The sequence below is a fragment of the Rutilus rutilus genome (genome assembly GCF_951802725.1).
Source record: "Rutilus rutilus genome assembly, chromosome: 10".
In the NCBI taxonomy this organism is placed as follows: domain Eukaryota; kingdom Metazoa; phylum Chordata; class Actinopteri; order Cypriniformes; family Leuciscidae; genus Rutilus; species Rutilus rutilus.
In genome coordinates, this window is record NC_140215.1 from 21045 (window position 1) to 39399 (window position 18355).

The window sequence follows — 18355 nt, forward strand, 5'->3', positions numbered from 1 at the left end:
TTTAACCTGTCACTACATTTGAGGCACCCTGTCTGATCACTTAAGTCAGATGGCTTTCATATCACTAAACAACTCCTGAAAACACACAAATTATAAGACAGGCCAAACACATACAATACCCAATTCCAATCAAGGTTGTGTCAGGATCTCATCGGAACAAAATGATAAAATTAAGTAAATTCATTAAAGCACTTTAAACATATGGCATATTTAGAACACATGCGTTTAAATTTCACAGGTCACATTGTAAATGGATTGTTGGATGTAAAAGGACCACATGAGCAATTCAATCTCAGTGATAGAGATCATATCAGAGCCATTTAGATCTCAGACCTACAGAGAAAACAAAACAGTTAACATGATACACCAAATAAAATAAAAAAACAACAACAACAACAACAACAATAATAATAATAATAATAACAAAATTTATGTGAAAGCTGAAAAAGCGAAAGATACAAAAACTCTTAAAAGACAAACACTGGCATAGTCAAGCTATGGTAAAACATTGGCATAGGCCAGCTGCTAAAACTGTAGAATACACATTACACATTAAATCTCAATCTGCATAACCTATTTGGAATGTTTATAAGAGCAGTACACAAAAGGATTTTAACAAATGGGATAAAAAGAATCACAATACAAGCACCACATTACTATGATCAGAGGATCAAAGGTGCCATAATAACAAACAGATTTCTCTCTAGTTTTAAAGACTTTTTCCTTTGATAAGGTTCCAAGTGTCACGGTGTGGTGCAGAAGAAGAATCAAAAGTTCCAATGCAAACTTTTACTAACAATATAATTCATATAGGTACAGACAGGCAGAAGGTTCACACACACTTAAGACGGAGATCAGACAATCAACAAGGTAACACACAGGGCATAAATACATGGTGAAACAGATCAGGGAAACGAGACTCAGCTGACAAGACTAACGAGGTAACAGGTGTGACAGATGAACTAATGAGGGTTACCGTGGGAACAAAGGTTTGTGCAAACTGAAATCAGTGAAAACTATTTTTAGGGACAACATTAGCCAGGATTCCTAACATCGAGGGCAAAATGGCTCTTTAGTCTAACCCGTACACACAGCAATGCCCTTAAAACACTGCATTCAGTCTATATTACAATTTAACCCATTCTGATTCAACACTGTACAAAACTATGTATTTAAATGAAAACATTTTTAAAAAATTACAGAAATTAAATTTATGACAGTCAATAAATTATGTGCTCGTAAATGCCTACTGGGCAAACTATTAAATGATTCAATATTAAGAATAAATAAGTTCTTAATTCAATAACTTACATAAATTGCACAAATCCAAAGGACTCAAATGTTTAGGATTAAAATAAAACAAGTCCCTTTAAACCTGTTAGGTACACAAAGACAGTCCTTATTAGAAATGGTTCAGATTCAAATCAATAAATCTGAAGAGCTGTGGGATAAACACCATACAAGCTTTGTGTGAGATGTAGTTGAATGTTACTCACCCTCTTCCAGTGACAATGAAAAAGTAATTAACTAATTCATCATATTTACACATCGTTGGTGTATAAAACAAGCCACAATAAGACTAACGGGAAAAATAAAAAAATAAACCAGTGAAGACTATAGAAACGCAAGAACAGAAAATGCACAAACACAATATATGCCAAACCTGGACAGTTCCTATCAGTTCCTATTCCTGACAGTTTGTCTTCAATCTCTTGACACAGCTCCTCACTTCCATGTCACAATCAAACTCTTGATTGGGTCATTACATTTTAGCTCAATATGAACTTTCTAAACTTTTTATGAAAATACAAATATACAGAAAGGGTAGAGACCTACAAGATGAATTACATTTACATTTACATTTACATTTAGCTGACGCTTTTATCCAAAGCGACTTACAATTGCTATATATGTCAGAGGTCGCACGCCTCTGGAGCAACTAGGGGTTAAGTGTCTTGCTCAGAGACACATTGGTGTCTCACAGTGGATTCGAACCCGGGTCTCTCACACCAAAGGCATGTGTCTTATCCATTGTGCCACACCACCCATTAAGTACAAGTGAAAAATAAACAACATTAAAATACATTTCTTACCCTCACTTCAGTTGGTTCTTCACTCTCCAACCTACATCACAGACTGACAATCCTGTGTAGGATCAGCCTGTAGGCATTTATACTTATGGGCACAACTATTGACAGGAATACAAACAACCAGGAATAAAATTCAACAAATAACAAAATCTTAATATAATAAACATTCTGTACATGCCCTAATCCACAAATTATTATTTAACAGCCATGGATACATACTGTATTCCCTCAATGAAAAACAATTACATAAAAAATAAAAATAAAAATCCCCTTCATCTTCTACACTTGGTTTCTCCCAACTTCCAACATGCACCACAACATAGATATAAAAGTTAATTCCAAAAGCTGTTCTGGTTTTTCAACTGGTTCTAACAAGCTGTCGTATTGGGCGGTTTTCTGTTCATTTGGACTGTTTTAATTAAATTCTGCTAAGTAAACCAAGCAGTATAAGTTCATCTGACTGTACAAAGATATACTGTTGTGTTCAAGTTGAAATTTAGAAAGATCCATAACCTGATTAATGAAAAAAGGTTGGGATATTTTTATCTACTATTTTGATCTTTTTCATTCAGTCAGGCTGATGTGATGATGCAGAAGTTTACCTGAGTCTCAAGTTTACCTCGAGATTTGCTCGTCTGCAATGTGCTTTCTCTGCCAGGATTCGAAAGGTAGGTTGGAACGTTCTTTTAATTAAATTTTTTAATAAATGGATGTTTGATGATGTCAAGTCAAGTCAAGTCATCTTCATTTATATAGCGCTTTTTTCATTCATTCATTCATTCATTCATTCATTCATTCATTCATTCATTCATTCATTCATTCATTCATTTTCTTTATTTGAAAGGGGACAGTGTACATTAATCAACATTAAAACAATGTAAATGTACCCGAGTTAGCTCAAAAGTGCTAATTTTCATCGGTAGTCCCGCAGCAAGATGTAAAAAAGGCAGCCTTTAAAGATAATCACAGGTATAAAATCACAAGATAAAATTACATACAACACATTGTGGTTAATACAATACAATTCATGTAAAATAATTATATAATGTTTAAATGCACACAGAAAGCATGTCACGGTTCATGAATTCACTGACTCTTTCTCGCGCTGTGTTTGTGTGTGTGTGTGTGTGTGTGTGTGTGTGGGCGTGGTCGCTGATCAGCTGCTGATTGTCATCAGCGCCAGCTGATTCTGATCAGCGATCTCTATTTAAGCTCATGGTCTTTCGTCTTGTGTTTGTCAGATCGTTGTGGGATTTTTTCCTGTGCTGTTGGTCTTCGTTGGTGTTCCTGGTACCCGTTTGATGTTCGTTGAGTTCTGCCTGCCTGTCCTCGTTCAAGGATCCTGTCTCGTCTCTTCACTTCACGGGTTCGTGTTGTGTTCCTGTCAGCCCACGTCATCTAAGGATTCATCTCTTCTCATCATCTCATCACGGGATTTGGGTTGCCCATCTGCTCCCTGCGCTACCAGGGATATATGGACTGAGCCTTGCGTGTTTGATTACTCTCTCTACGTGTTCATTCAATAAAACTGAGTTCTTGCATCTGCATCTTCTGTCTTCATTGTAACGTAACAAAGCATTAGTGCCCACAAGTTTGGCTCTCTACAAGCCATTTGTTTGCATTCTTTTTGAATGAAAAGAACGACAAAGACTCTCTGATGGTTACCGGCACTGTGGTCCATTGCTGAACTGCTCTTACGGAGAAGACAGCCTGACCAAAAGCAGTTTTTCTCCGGGGGATAATGCAGTCTTCCCTCGATGCCCCTCTGGTTACCCTAACCCAGGGGTGGGCAAACTACAGCCCATTAGGCTGTTTAATCCGGCCCGTCGAGTATTTAAAAAATTGTCTTAAGATCGCATTCATTTAGCCTTTTTCTTGCAATACTTTGCGTTATATATATATATATTGCGTTGCATATATTTGACAATCGGAATATCAGATATTTCATGCCATAGCTAACAAATGTAAAAAAGGAAAATTGACAAAGCAGATCATCATTCATTCAGCGCTGTTGTGGCTGCGGTGTGTCTCGTAACAAGCAATGACGCGTCACCATGGAAACTAAACAGACAGCGACTTAAGCGCATAGACTTGTTGCATGTTAATGTTTCTTCCTTTTTTGGAAACACACAGAGAAAAAAATGTTTGGTAACCGCTTGCACACCTGTTTAGTTTTTCCTTTGATTTGTCTGCTATTTAGTTTATTTGCTCCTGTGGATTTGTGGATGTATCCTGACTGATTCCGTTTATCGACCTTTATCGCCCGGCTTTCGACCGCGCTCCCCTGTCTGCCATGTACAGAACCCGGTTTTGTTCATTAAATGTTCTGATCTGCCTTTGCTTTTTATGTTTTATTTTATTATTCTTAAAATAAATTTGTATATTCGTTTATTTCGTTTTTTTTCCACAAATGTATGACTTTTCGGAAGTGCAAATTGATTGCCATATGCAGTTTTAAGTTGAATTAACGTAACCTTCTGTCATTTTTACTCTTCTAAGTGTACACTTGTAGGTGTTTTGTTTCTAATTTACTGTTAGGCCCATTAAATAATAAGGATAAACAATATTTAAAAAGTATAGGCTACAATTATCTAACATCTGACTAATTAAAAATTAACCTCAAAACATAACATGCTAAATGGGGATATCTAGCATAAAAAAATGTATTGTCAGAATGTCGTCTCTCAGTTGTTGAATTTCGCGCAGACGTTGCCACAACGTAAATGTGTTTGCTCAGCCCGATCTCATGAAAGTGCGAATACCACGAATTGTATTTGTAGTGCTTATGATACGCAGTTTTCGTGCTTATGACACGCACTTTATGGCGTGTAATAGGCACGCACTCCGCACCCCTAATCCTAACCAAGGGGTTTACAGTGCGTAGCATATGCATGCAAAAAACATTTTTGGCGTATAAATGGCACGAGAAATAAAATTCGTGGTATAGATACGCACTTTCATGAGATCGTGTTTCATAATCTGCTATTGGGCCGGCCCTCTGTCAAATTTTAAAACCCAGTGTGGCTCTTGAGCCAAAAAGTTTGCCCACCCCTGCCCTAACCTCACTGGATCTAAAATGTATAAAGTCACATAGTGGAGGAGGTGCTAAACCATGTCTGATTTTATAAATTAAACGGATGTTTTTGAATTTAATGAGATTATCCCAGGTAAATAACTGATATTTCCTCAGAATACTACAATGGTGGTAGTGGTATATTTTTTTATCCAGTATTTTTAATGCTTGTTTGTATAATGTTTCTAATGGTTTTATTGTTCTAGAGTGAGTATTGGACGAGCTTATTAAACAATATGTTATGTGGGATAAAATCATGGAAAAAATATATAATTTAGCAGCTTCTGTTGAAAGGAAGTCTCTAATGAATCTGAAGATTGCTAGACTGAACTTAATCCTATTACTAACTTTTTTGATGTGAGTTTTGAAGTCTACATGTAATCCTAAATATTTATATTCTGTGACGACCTGTAATCTTTCTCCAGATATTAAAATTTCAGGTTTTATATTTATATTGTTTTTTGAAAAGAACATGGTAACTGTTTTAGATATGTTCAATTGCACACAGGATTGCCAGATTGAGATCAATGACATGGCCTCTGTTAGTTTTGAGGCAACTTCCTCTGTGGATTTTCCATAGGCCAAGATAACTGTGTCATCTGCATACATCAAAGTGTCACAGTTCTTACACAAAGAGGGTAAATCGTTAATGTCCATCCATCCATCTTCTTCCGCTTATCCGGGGCCGTGTCGCGGGGGCAGCAGTCTAAGCAGGGATGCCCAGACTTCCCTCTCCCTAGACACTTCCTCCAGCTCTTCCGGGGGGACACAGAGGCGTTTCCAGGCCAGCCGGGAGACATAGTCCCTCCAGCGTGTCCTAGGTCTTCCCCGGGGTCTCCTCCCGGTGGGACATGCCCGGAACACCTTCCCGGGAAGGCGTCCAGGAGGCATCCGGAAAAGATGCCCGAGCCACCTCAGCTGGCCCCTCTCGATGTGGAGGAGCAGCGGCTCTACTCTGAGCTCCTCCCGAGTGACCGAGCTTCTCACCCTATCTCTAAGGGATCGCCCAGCCACCCTGCAGAGAAAGCTCATTTCGGCCGTCTGTATCCGGGATCTTGTCCTTTCGGTCATGACCCACAGCTCATGACCATAGGTGAGAGTAGGAACGTAGATTGACCGGTAAATTCACCATGACAGACCGGTACAGCGACCGCATTACTGCAGAAGCTGCACCGATCCGTCTGTCAAATCGTTAATGTATAAACTGAAAAGAATTGGACATATAATTGAACCCTGTGGAACACCAGTTGATAATAGTAAGGGGGTAGAATTATATTGGTCAATTCTTACACTTTGTGAACGAGATAAAAGGTACGAATTAATAAGGCTAATAAATTTGGAGGAAAAATTAAATGCATGAAGTTTGTGCAGTAAAACTGAATGGTTAACTGTATTGAATGCTTTGCGAAGATTGCCATATGCAAAAAATTGCTCCCACTATCCCTCCTTTGTCCATATTTGATTAAACCTTTTCCAGAAAATAACATGTTGCTGTCTCTGTAGAATGATTAGCCCTAAATCCAAACTGCATTGAATGCAAAGGAAAAGAGCTGCAATTAAGATGATTGGGGATTTGTTTAGCAACCAGTTTTTCAAAAACTTTAGATACTGTTGGCAAAATGCTAATAGGTCGGTAATTAGATGTAAGAAGGGAGTTACCACCTTTAAATATAGGAAATTTCATAAAGCCCTAAATGGTTTAGCTCCAGTGTATTTAACGGATCTTCTATCGCCCTACAATCCATCGCGCTCTTTAAGATCACTAAATCCGAGGCTTCTGGTCATTCCTAGGATATCTAAGTCCTCTAAACTCTGAAATGGTCTTCCTGATATTGTTCGAGGCTCAGACTCGCTGTCCCAGTTTAAAACTAGATTAAAGACGCTTCTCTTTAGCCAAGCATTCACATAATGATTACCTTTTATACTACAGTTAAATCGGATCAAATGCATTAATATTATGAACAGCAGCTATGCTAATTATTTCCCATCTGCTTTTCTGTTGTTATCTCGGGACGCTAGTCCAGAGGTAAATAGAGTTCGTCAGCTCCAGTTTGTATCCAGCCTCTCATGGAGACTTCAGATGCCCAAACACCCGTGAAGAGATGACTCGACGCCTGTGAAGAGACGACTCGACGCCAGCGATGTTATGCTCTAAATTAATACATGATTAACTAACTTTATTTTTCTATGTACATTTCTGAAATGCACTTTCTGTAAAGCTGCTTTGAAACAATGTGTATTGTGAAAAGCGCTATACAAATAAATTTGAATTGAATTGAATTGAATTGAAATTTCCCTTGATCTAGTGACACATTAATGATATGTGTTAGTGGACCCATAATTGACTGACCTATTTGTTTTAGCATGAGTGTGTCCATCCCATACACGTCTTTTGCTCTTGAAGACTTAAGCTGTGTGATTGCCTTTTCCACATCGGATATGGATACAGATTTTGGATATAGTGGGGGCTCAATTAACAAATCTGAACAAATAACAGGTAAGTTGTTATATTTCACAGGGAAACTTTTGGCTATGGTATCCACAGAATCAACAAAATACTCATTTATTGTCTGTGCCACAGCAGATGGATCCTGAAGAAGCATGCCATTGTTCAAGGTCAAGGTCAAGGTCAAGGTCAAATTTATTTATAAAGCACATTTCCAAGCAGTCATTACTGCCACAAAGTGCTGTACAGAAATTCATACCAAACATAAAAACATACTAATTAATCAAAGAGAGCAATTACATAGGCAAAATGTCCCAATAATAATAGTAATAGTTAAAAACACATGTAAACATTTTTACAATCAAACATCACAACGTCACAGCTCATATTGTATTAAAAGATTTTTCAAAAAGATGAGTCTTTAAAAGCGATTTAAATGACTCAATAGAGCTAGCTTCCTTTATATTAAGGGAAAGAGCATTCCATAGCTTAGGTCCTGCAACAGAAAATGCTCTGTCTCCTCTGGTTCTCAGTCTAGATCTAGGACAGTCTAGAAGTCGCTGGTCATTTGACCTAAGTGCTCTGACTGGGGTGTGCATAGTCAGCAAATCCGCTAAATAAGACGGTGCTAATCCATTTAAAGATTTAAAAACAAATAATAAAATCTTAAAATGGATTCTGAAAGCAACAGGCAACCAGTGGAGGGACGACAGTACTGGAGTAATATGATCAAACCGTTTTTTCCCTGTCAACAGGCGAGCGGCTGCGTTTTGTACTAATTGTAAACGGTGAATAGACGACTGATCTAAGCCATAGTATAAAGAGTTACAGTAGTCCAAGCGATTTGTAATAAGGGCATGTACAACTTTTTCTAGTTGACTTTGCGGCAGGTACATCTTCACTTTCCCCAACAGTCTAAGCTGAAAAAAGCTTGTTTTAACTACTGAACTAATTTGTTTCTCTAATTTAAAAGAACTATCAATAATGACTCCAAGATTTTTTACCGATGGGCTGTAATTAGGGAATAATGGGCCTATAGCCCTGTTTAGACCTGAGATATCCGGCTTCCCAAAAATTATAATTTCAGGTTTTTTGTCATTTAAATGTAAGAAATTTAGTGAAATCCAATCTTTTATTTCACCCAGACAGTTACTCAGTGCTTCAATAGAATTGGTTTTAGAACTTAGAGGTAGATATATCTGGACGTCATCAGCAAAGCAGTGAAACGAAATTTTGTGTTTCCGGAAAATTGATCCCAAGGGCAGCATATACAATGAAAACAGGGCTGGGCCCAAGATAGAACCTTGGGGCACCCCGCTATTAATTGGAGTTTTCTTAGAGTAAAAAGGCCCGAAATTTACAGAAAAAGATCTGTCAGTCAGATAAGACTCAAACCAGTTCAGAGCTGTGCCTTTGATACCTGCACAGGACTCAAGTCTTGACAGTTAAATCTTATGATCGACCGTATCGAACGCAGCAGTCAAATCTAAAAGCACTAACACAGCAGAGCTACCAAAATCAGAAATTAAAAGGAGATTGTTAAATACTTTTAAAAGTGCGGTTTCCGTACTGTGACCTGATTTAAAACCTGATTGAAATTTTTCAAATATATTATTTGATTTAAGGTGCAGTAGAAGTTGTTTATAAACCACTTTTTCTAATATTTTAGATAAAAAAGGCAGCTTGGAAACTGGCCTGTAATTAGACAAGACAGAGGGGTCTAAATTGTGTTTCTTTAGGAGGGGTTGTACAATGGCCTTTTTAAAGGTTACCGGCACAGAACCTGTTAAAAGAGACATATTTATCATATTTAAAATATAAAATCCAACAGTGTCAAATACATCTATAAAAAGCTTTGCAGGAAGGCAGTCCAATGAACAGATAGAGAGTCTTAAGCATTGGACCGTCTTTAACAAATCTGAAAGCGATATTGGGATAAAATTTTCAAATATGCCTAAGCATAACGGTGTAACACTGGGATCTGGTGCAGTACAACATGTTAATGCCCTAATACTGGACACCTTATCAGTAAAAAATTCACAGAATCGGTCACACAAAATGGTGCTAGGAATAATGCCGATGTGTTCAGGAGGGTTAATTATCCTATTTAGCACACTAAAAAGGACTTGGGGTTTATGACAGTTGTTTTGCACAAGGTTCGACATGTACTGGGTCTTTGCCGCTTTAACAGCAGACTGGTATTTGGACAAGCAATTTCTTAAAATCTCCAGAGAAATATAGAGCTTGTCTTTCCTCCATTTCCTCTCAGCACATCTACATTCCCTTCTGAGAGCACGAGTAATGTCATTTTGCCATGGCTCTCTATTTAAATTAGCCTTCTAGCTCTTTAGCGGTGCTACTGAGTCAAGAATTTCAGTACACGTAGAGTCAAATGAAGCCACCAACTCCTCAATGTCCTTGAATGAAGAAATGTCTCGAGACTACTGGAGAGGTGTCAAATGCTGCAGCAAATAATGAAGCCGTAGATGAATTAATTATGCGCCGCTGACTCATAGGGAAGCACGACTTGCTTTGAGAGCACGGCAAAGAGACAGTAAATAAAACTGGCATGTGGTCAGAAATACCTGCATCTGAAATGTCCTTTATGGACACATTTAAATTGTGTGACAGTACCAGATCCAGAGAATGGCCCTTATTGTGAGTCGGGCCATTCACCGATTGAGTGAGGTTAAAAGAATCCAAAATGTTTAAAAAATCCTTGACCAAAGGCTTAGAAACACAACAAACATGAATATTAAAATCACCAACAATTAAGAAATGATTGTAGGTTAGAGCAATGCCAGCCACAAACGCCAAAAAGTCATTAATAAATTCCTTGTTCATTTTTGGAGGGCGATAAATGAGTGCACATGCCACTGATCCATGTAATTTAAGTTTCAGTTCAAAAAGTTGGAGCTCAAAGCTCTTATATTGATTACATGGAGTTTTTTTACAGTTCAGGCTGGATTTAAAAATTGTCGCTAGGCCTCCACCTTTACCCGTTGTTCTAGGACAGCTAAAGAAAGAGCATGTCGGAGGAAAAAGCTCTGAGAAGGGGAATAACTCACCGGGTTGAACCCACGTCTCCGAAAGAAGCATACAGTCAAGCTCCCGGGATCAAAAAAAGTAATTTAACATAAAAGTCTTGTTAGACAATGATCTAACATTAATCAGTGCCAAATTAAGAACAGTATCCTGTGTGTGTGGTAGTTTGGCTCAAGCCAATGAACGGAGATTCATGAGATCCACGCCGCGCTTGGCCGTTTGTGAACGCCGGGGAACGAATTCCTCCACTGGCACACGCAGCTGATCCACAGCGATGACCGCTTCAGGTTGTATCGGGAGAAGCCACCTCCTCTTGAAGTCCAAAGGAGGACAGACAGTTGGTAAGAAGTTGTGTTGAAATCCCGGTCCATTTTTCCGCGTGGACCGCAGATATGCTCTCGCTCTTACAACCACACCACCTCGCTTTCTCCGCCTTCTGTGGCGTTTCCTCCGCGAAGCTGCACTGGAGGTAAGCTGCAAATACGCCGGCAGAGCTGGGAGTGTAGAAGGGAGTGCATCCGAGGACTGATTCCCATAACTAACATTTGTTATCCAGACAGCATGTTGATCACGAATAGAAAAAAGAGTTTGGCGATCGTATACAAACAGAGCTGCGACATTTTGATAACGTAAACTAATAATAACAAACAATAAGCAAAATAAAACCGGGAGACGCTGCGCCGTGCACACTGCTGGCGCCATCTTTTTGGATGATGTATGTTTTGTATGTATGTATTGTTCTTTAGCTGTATTGAATTATTACTAGAAGAAGTTTTACCTGTTAGTTTAATAATCTGTTCCCAAATCGCTTTTGAGTTTCTATGACAGTTTTTAATAATTGTGATAAAAAAGTCTGCCGTTGCTTTTCGTAGTTGTCTTGTCACTTTATTCCGTAATGAAGCAAATTTTTGTCTTTCACAAGATAGTTTTGAATTTATGGCTTTTTTAAGGGCAATGTCTCTGTCTTTCATTAATTGTTTTATATCATCACTGAGCCAGGGAAAAGAACACTTTCTGCTTTTATGTTTAATTGACACTGCAAATTCATTCATTTTTGTTTGTAAGCATTCAGTGAATTTCTGACAAATGATTTCCAATTCATTGTCCAATAATAGAGTGTCCCAATTCATATTTCTTATTGCTGTGTGAAATTGTTCCTGTTTGCTCCTTAGAATGCCAATGAACTCCTTTTTTCCGGAATAAGCTGCAAATCGCTTTCTGGTTCATTTTCTTGTTATCAGCACCATGTTATGATCTGAAAGACCAGTTAACATATTGTACGATTTTGTGATCCGTTCCGGATGATTGGTGAAGATTAAGTCAATTAAGGTGCTACAATTGTTTGTGATCCATGTTGGTCCTTTAACCATCTGGACAAGATTAAATCCATCCATAATTTGCTGCAGTTTTTGCCTTGTACTGTTATCGTCCCAGTGTAGATTAAAATCGCTCATCACTATAACCTCCTTTTTAAAATAACACTGATTTAACATTTCCTTGAACTTGTCATAAAAGTCTATGTTAGCAGATGGTGGTTGATATAACTATTAATGTGAGAGACATCTGAGGTGCAAGAGATAAATTTAACCCAACACATTCTAGATCAATTGGGGTTTTCCACTGAATTTCACTGCACTGTATGTTATCTCTCACATAGATCATTACCCCTCCCCCTTTGACATCAGCTCTATCTCTCCGATAGGAGACCTACCCCGGAACTAAAAACGCAGCAGTAGGGGAATTTTTATGCAGCCAAGTTTCGGATAGGCAGAAATAATCCAGATTTGATTCAGTCATCATGTGGATAATTTGATCGCTTTTTGATTTTAAGCTTCGGATATTTAGATGTCCGCCAAAGAGACCTTTTGGTTTGACTTTTTACTTTTTACAGTACTGAGACTGCTCTCGTTAGAGTAACAAATGATTTGCTCTTATCATCCGATCGTGGTTGTGTCTCTCTATTAGTGTTACTCGATCTTAGTGCTGCGTTTGACACCATTGACCACAACATTCTTTTAAATAGACTAGAAAACTATGTTGGCATTAGTGGAATTGCACTAGCATGGTTTAAATCATACTTATCTGACCGTTATCAGTTTGTAGCAGTAAATGAAGAGATGTCTTATCAATCACAAGTTCAGTATGGCGTACCACAGGGCTCAGTACTAGGACCGCTGCTGTTCACTCTGTACATGCTGCCATTAGGAGATATCATTAGGAAGCATGGAATTAGCTTCCACTGTTATGCCGACGATACTCAGCTCTATATTTCTTCAAAACCTAACGAAACTTACCAATTCACTAAATTAACAGAATGCATAGCTGATATAAAAAATTGGATGACTCGTAATTTCCTACTTCTAAATTCTGAAAAAACAGAGATTCTAATTATTGGACAAAAAACTTCCTCACGTAATAACCTAGAATACTGTCTAACACTTGATGGCTGCTCTGTTAAGTCTTCGTCGTCGGTTAGGAACCTGGGTGTGCTCTTTGATACCAATCTTTCATTTGAAAGTCACGTGTCTAGTATCTGTAAAACCGCATTTTTCCATCTTAAAAATATATCTAAATTACGTCATATCTCTCATTGACAAATGCGGAACAATTAGTCCATGCGTTCATGACCTCAAGGCTAGATTATTGTAATGCTCTACTGGGTGGTTGCCCTGCACGCTTAATAAACAAACTACAGCTAGTTCAAAACGCAGCAGCTCGAGTTCTTACCAGAACCAGGAAGTATGAGCATATTAGCCCGGTTCTGTCAAAACTGCACTGGCTCCCTATTAAACATCGCATCAATTTTAAAATATTGCTGATTACTTACAAAGCACTAAATGGTTTAGCTCCGCAGTACTTGAGCGAGCTCTTAACGCATTATACTCCTTCACGTCTATTGCGATCTCAAAATTCCGGCCAGTTGATAATACCTAGAATATCAAAATCAACTGCTGGCGGTAGATCCTTTTCCTATTTAGCACCAAAACTTTGGAACAGCCTTCCTACCATTGTCCGGGAAGCAGACACACTCTGTCAGTTCAAATCTAGATTAAAGACACATCTCTTTGACATAGCGTTCACATAATACATTATAGACTTCCATAATTCAATGTTAGGCTGCATAGATTAGGTCAGCTGGAACCGGGAACACTTCCCATAAATCCTGATGTACTTGTTACATCATGAGAAGAATGGCATCTACGCTAATTTTAGTGTCTTTGTTTATCCCAAGGTTTTCCCGCAGCCTGCCGGATCCAGGCCGTTTGCAGATCTGATGAAGGACCTTCGCCTGGACCCGGTGTCAACGCAGTGCTGAAGTGCCAACTAGTCTCTCCCTATGGAGGATCCCTTTCCCACTCTACAGATAACGCGTCGTCGGGAAAACTCAATTTGCGTATCTACCCCGAATTGATAAAATAAAATAAAATTCGAAATCAAAACTATAAGGAAACACCAGTAATTTGTTTAGGTTTGGTTTGTAGGGAATTCCAAACCTGCACACATATATTCAAACGCACATAACTATAGAACCCGTTCTTAATGCGCATCTGAACGCCATCAGCGTTTCTCACAGGTTCGCGTTTAAAGTCTGTGTAGAGAGAATGGTGTCGTCTTGGCGGCCCTAATTTAAAAACAAATGATCGTTGCGACGGAAGCGAATCAATCAAAACTAACTTTAGCTGGAAAATAACTTTATTAAAGAACCGCTATAAAGCCAAAACAATCTTACGTTAAATTATACATTTATCTCTGTAAAGCTTCTTTGAGACAATCTACATTGTTGAAAGCGCTATATAAATGAAAATGACTTGACTTGACTTGACTTTTTGATCCCAGATTATGTGTGCATTGTTTACAGTGTGAACAATCTTCCACTTCCAGTTCATGCGTATTGCTTTATTTACTGTAAAGCGTTTGTGGATGTTAGCGGTGCTTACCACGCCGGCTCCACGAAGACCGCCACCGCTTGGGCCGCCCACATCCGTGGGAGCCGCTCCCGTCACCGCAGGACATCCACCCGGCGAACCACGGCGAAGCCCCGGACTGTCAAGACCCATGCGCCGCACAGAAGCACCACCAAGATCAGGGCTGACAACGGCAGCCGCCGACGCACTCTCCGCGGACGCGAACCGCTGCCCCCCCGGCGAATCATGCCGAAGATCTAGCCCACCATCCGCGCAAGAACCAACCCCACCAGTCCATCTCAGCTCGACACAGGGATTCACCTGAGCCAACGCTGGATCCCTGCAGACCCCGCCCGGGAGCACCGCAGCCAGAGATGCACCGGAGCCACAGGTAGGCGCATCAGGGAGGTTTGCTTTGTCTGTTGTTTGGCAAGTTGGACCAGGGCACTGGTGGATGTCGCCCGACAAAAGTAAGCAAAGGCATATTATCATGGCATTATTTGTTGATTTCTTACAAGGAGTTTCTTTGCGTTTTCTTCTTTGATGGTAGCGATTTGAAACTGCAAGTGTGACAGCCAAGGTGTACTCTCCGTACCCAAAAACGCCATTGATCTTGTTTGTTTGCTCATGCCAATACGCCTCCTTGTCTACCAGTTGTTTAAGATGTTATTACAAGTTGTGTCCTTAGTATAAAACTTTTTCTACCGGCAGTGTGAACTTTACAAAAAGTGTGTAGAGTAGCAGAGCAACCAGCACACCTGTGTTGCCTACCGCCATCTTGACTACCTCCAGTGTACAATGTAGATTGTTTTAACAATGTAGATTGTTCCAAAGCAGCTTTACAGTGATAACAGGAAATTTAAAGTAAAGTGTTTTGGCTTTATAGCAGCTCTAGAATAAAGTTATTGTCCAGCTAAAGTTAGTTTGATTGATTCACTTCCGTCGCAACGATCATTAGTTATTAACTTTGGGGCCGCTAACACGACACCATTGTAAAAGGCGCGAAAGAAAAAAAAAAAAAATAAAGACGGCAGGTACGAGCGAGAAAAATAAATAAATAAAGACGGCAGGCATGGATCGCAAGTTAACAGGCTACCGAATTACTAGCGTGTTGTGCTAGCGATAACAATTTAGATTGAAGCTAGCAATATCAGGTTAATGTGTAGTGATAAGTAAGTTATATTTAGCAATATAAACAACAAGGAATGATAGTAAATAAAGATTCAAAACAGAAAGCTATGCGTAGCATACAGACGCAAACCACTCAGCAGTAAGGCAGACAGGAACAATCGATCAGATCTATCTGCACCCTATTTTGCACCCAGCGCAATTGACTTTGTACAGCTACGCATGTATCATTCCTATTTTGTACCCGCGCACAGCGGACTTTTCCCTCCACAGACGCGTACGTTGGTAAACTAGGAAATGCATTTGCGCTCCCGGGGGCGGTTCAGTGCAAAGAAGAGGCGTGTTGCGGCGCAAACGTTCCCTGGTGCTATTTTGCAGTTTCAGAAAACAATTCCGCCACTGACCAGGAGAAACCTCGTCTAAAGTCAGTGGCGCGTTGCGCATGTTATTCATATGCTGTTTTAAGGGCGCATGCTTGGCCATAATCAATGTAGCGTGTGCACAACGCTCATAGACTTTGCTTATCTCATCTACACACAGACGCAGCAGTTCTCATTTTTAGAAAATCATACATTATTACAAGGAAAAATATTAACACACGAGGGAAATCATTGTTGTGTCCATGAAGATGTGAAAAAATAGGCATAAATCTAGCTTACACATTTACCCAAATTTTTATACGCCTGTTTAACCGAAGCTAATTTGGGTGTGTTTCTCCATCCCCAATGTCACTTCTCTGTGTTTTACGGCCCTGACGAGAACGTCGGTCTCCTCGGCTGTGAACCACTCCTGGCGTGCGTCTGGCAAATCCGCCGTTATAATAGCCATCCGCCATGGAACAAGCGTGCCTGCTCTTAAAGGGAATGTGAGATGACGCTTTGATTGGTTTATTTCACGTTACACCCAAACCTTTTTCTACATATCTTTGTAGGAAACCACACACATACAGATAAACACTCTTCTTAAACAGCATCCCTAGATTGTACTTGGCCTAAAATTAAGTCGTGATCACGAGAAAACAACTTGTTATCTCGAGATCACGTTCCATGGCCTTTTAGGGCTTCCGTAACCCTCAGATGGCAAACACCCCACGATGTCCACCTATGGCAAGGACATTAGACCTCTGCTAAAAGTGTCTGTCTGCATGTGTTCAGCGATTAGAAGTTAAAGCTTAAAAAATATTAATCATAAACTAGCACTAAGACCCAGAATCTGCCCTACCTAAATGTATGGTTAGGAGCCACTACTTGCTGAGTTTGAAAAGAGTTTGTGAAGCTGTTTCATACCTATACATGACAAATGCTCTTTCTGGGTCAGAAGACAGGTCTGAATATTCACTGAGATTTTGTTAAAGGTTTAATAGACACAGGAGAATCACTGTATTTAGGAATAAGATTGCATGGATGTTTGACCTGTACCCCGTCCATGTTTATCAGAAATGGTTACACATATCTCAGAACTGGAAGAAGTTGTGTGTCTAATTGTAGCTGAATCCTGAATAAAATATCATGGAGTCATTCTCCAAGTTCTGTGTGAAATATTATGTAACAAACAGCAGTTTAGACTCTTCAGCCAAACGACTTAACCAAACGAACACACATAATGCATTTACAACTTATATTTATTGTTCAGATTCTAAATTATGTTTTATTAACAAAGTTCGGGAGGAGCACGTTCAGATAATTAACACGAGTGGAGAGCACTCAGCAATCAACGCTAAGAGGTGTATATATATATTCAGCAGTCTCACCTCAATTCATTGAAAGTTTAGCAGCATCCAACCACCACCACCCATTCTCCACACTTCTAGTCCTAACCATTTACATTCAGGGGGAGTACTCTGGGTTCGGGCCGAACTCCGAGCTAGGAGCCCTCCCCCCGGACAGCACGCCGGATACGCATTAAACTTTACTCCCTCTAATTGTATGTAAGTGTGAACTCGTGAACTGAACTGAGAACAGTCTGTTTCGGACATGTTCGACATGCTGAGAACTCACTGCTCAGGATTTCATACAAATTTAGCAAAAACATACATAGCAAACCCCTTCTAAAGTAAGTATATTTGTCAATGTTTGATCTGGGTCATTTAACAGTGGTCTAGTCTAGTGGCAGTTCTTGACTCACCAGTGTATCTGATAATTTAATCAAATCCAGTTTGCAAAGATGCAGTTCTCTAAAAGATAGTGTCGGACACATTCCAATGGTTATTGCTTGTTGAGGCAAGCATCACTATTATTATTGCTCATAATTATAGTGTTGGTGATTAGAACAAACCCAAACTACTGCATAAGTTGACCTAAAATATATGAGGATTGACTAAAATCATGTTTTGTTGTTGAAAGATGTGCTGTTCCTATAAGTCTAATTCACAGAAACAGAAGCATTATAAAGTCTACTGCCATTACAAAATAAGACCATTTAGATTTTTAGACATTAGTTTAAGAATAATTGCTTCTATTAGATAGACAGCACAGACAAAAAAACAAAAACAAAAAAAAGCAAGAAGAGCAAGAACTTCCTGTTTTCTCTCAGGGGCAAAGAAAAGTAATCTCAGTTACTAGAAAAGGGCAAAACACACAGTGACAGTGTTAATTTCCTACAGGTATGGCTGCTCTTAGACACGATGTTTAGTGGAAAAACACCATGAACTCTGATGGAAATCACTAAA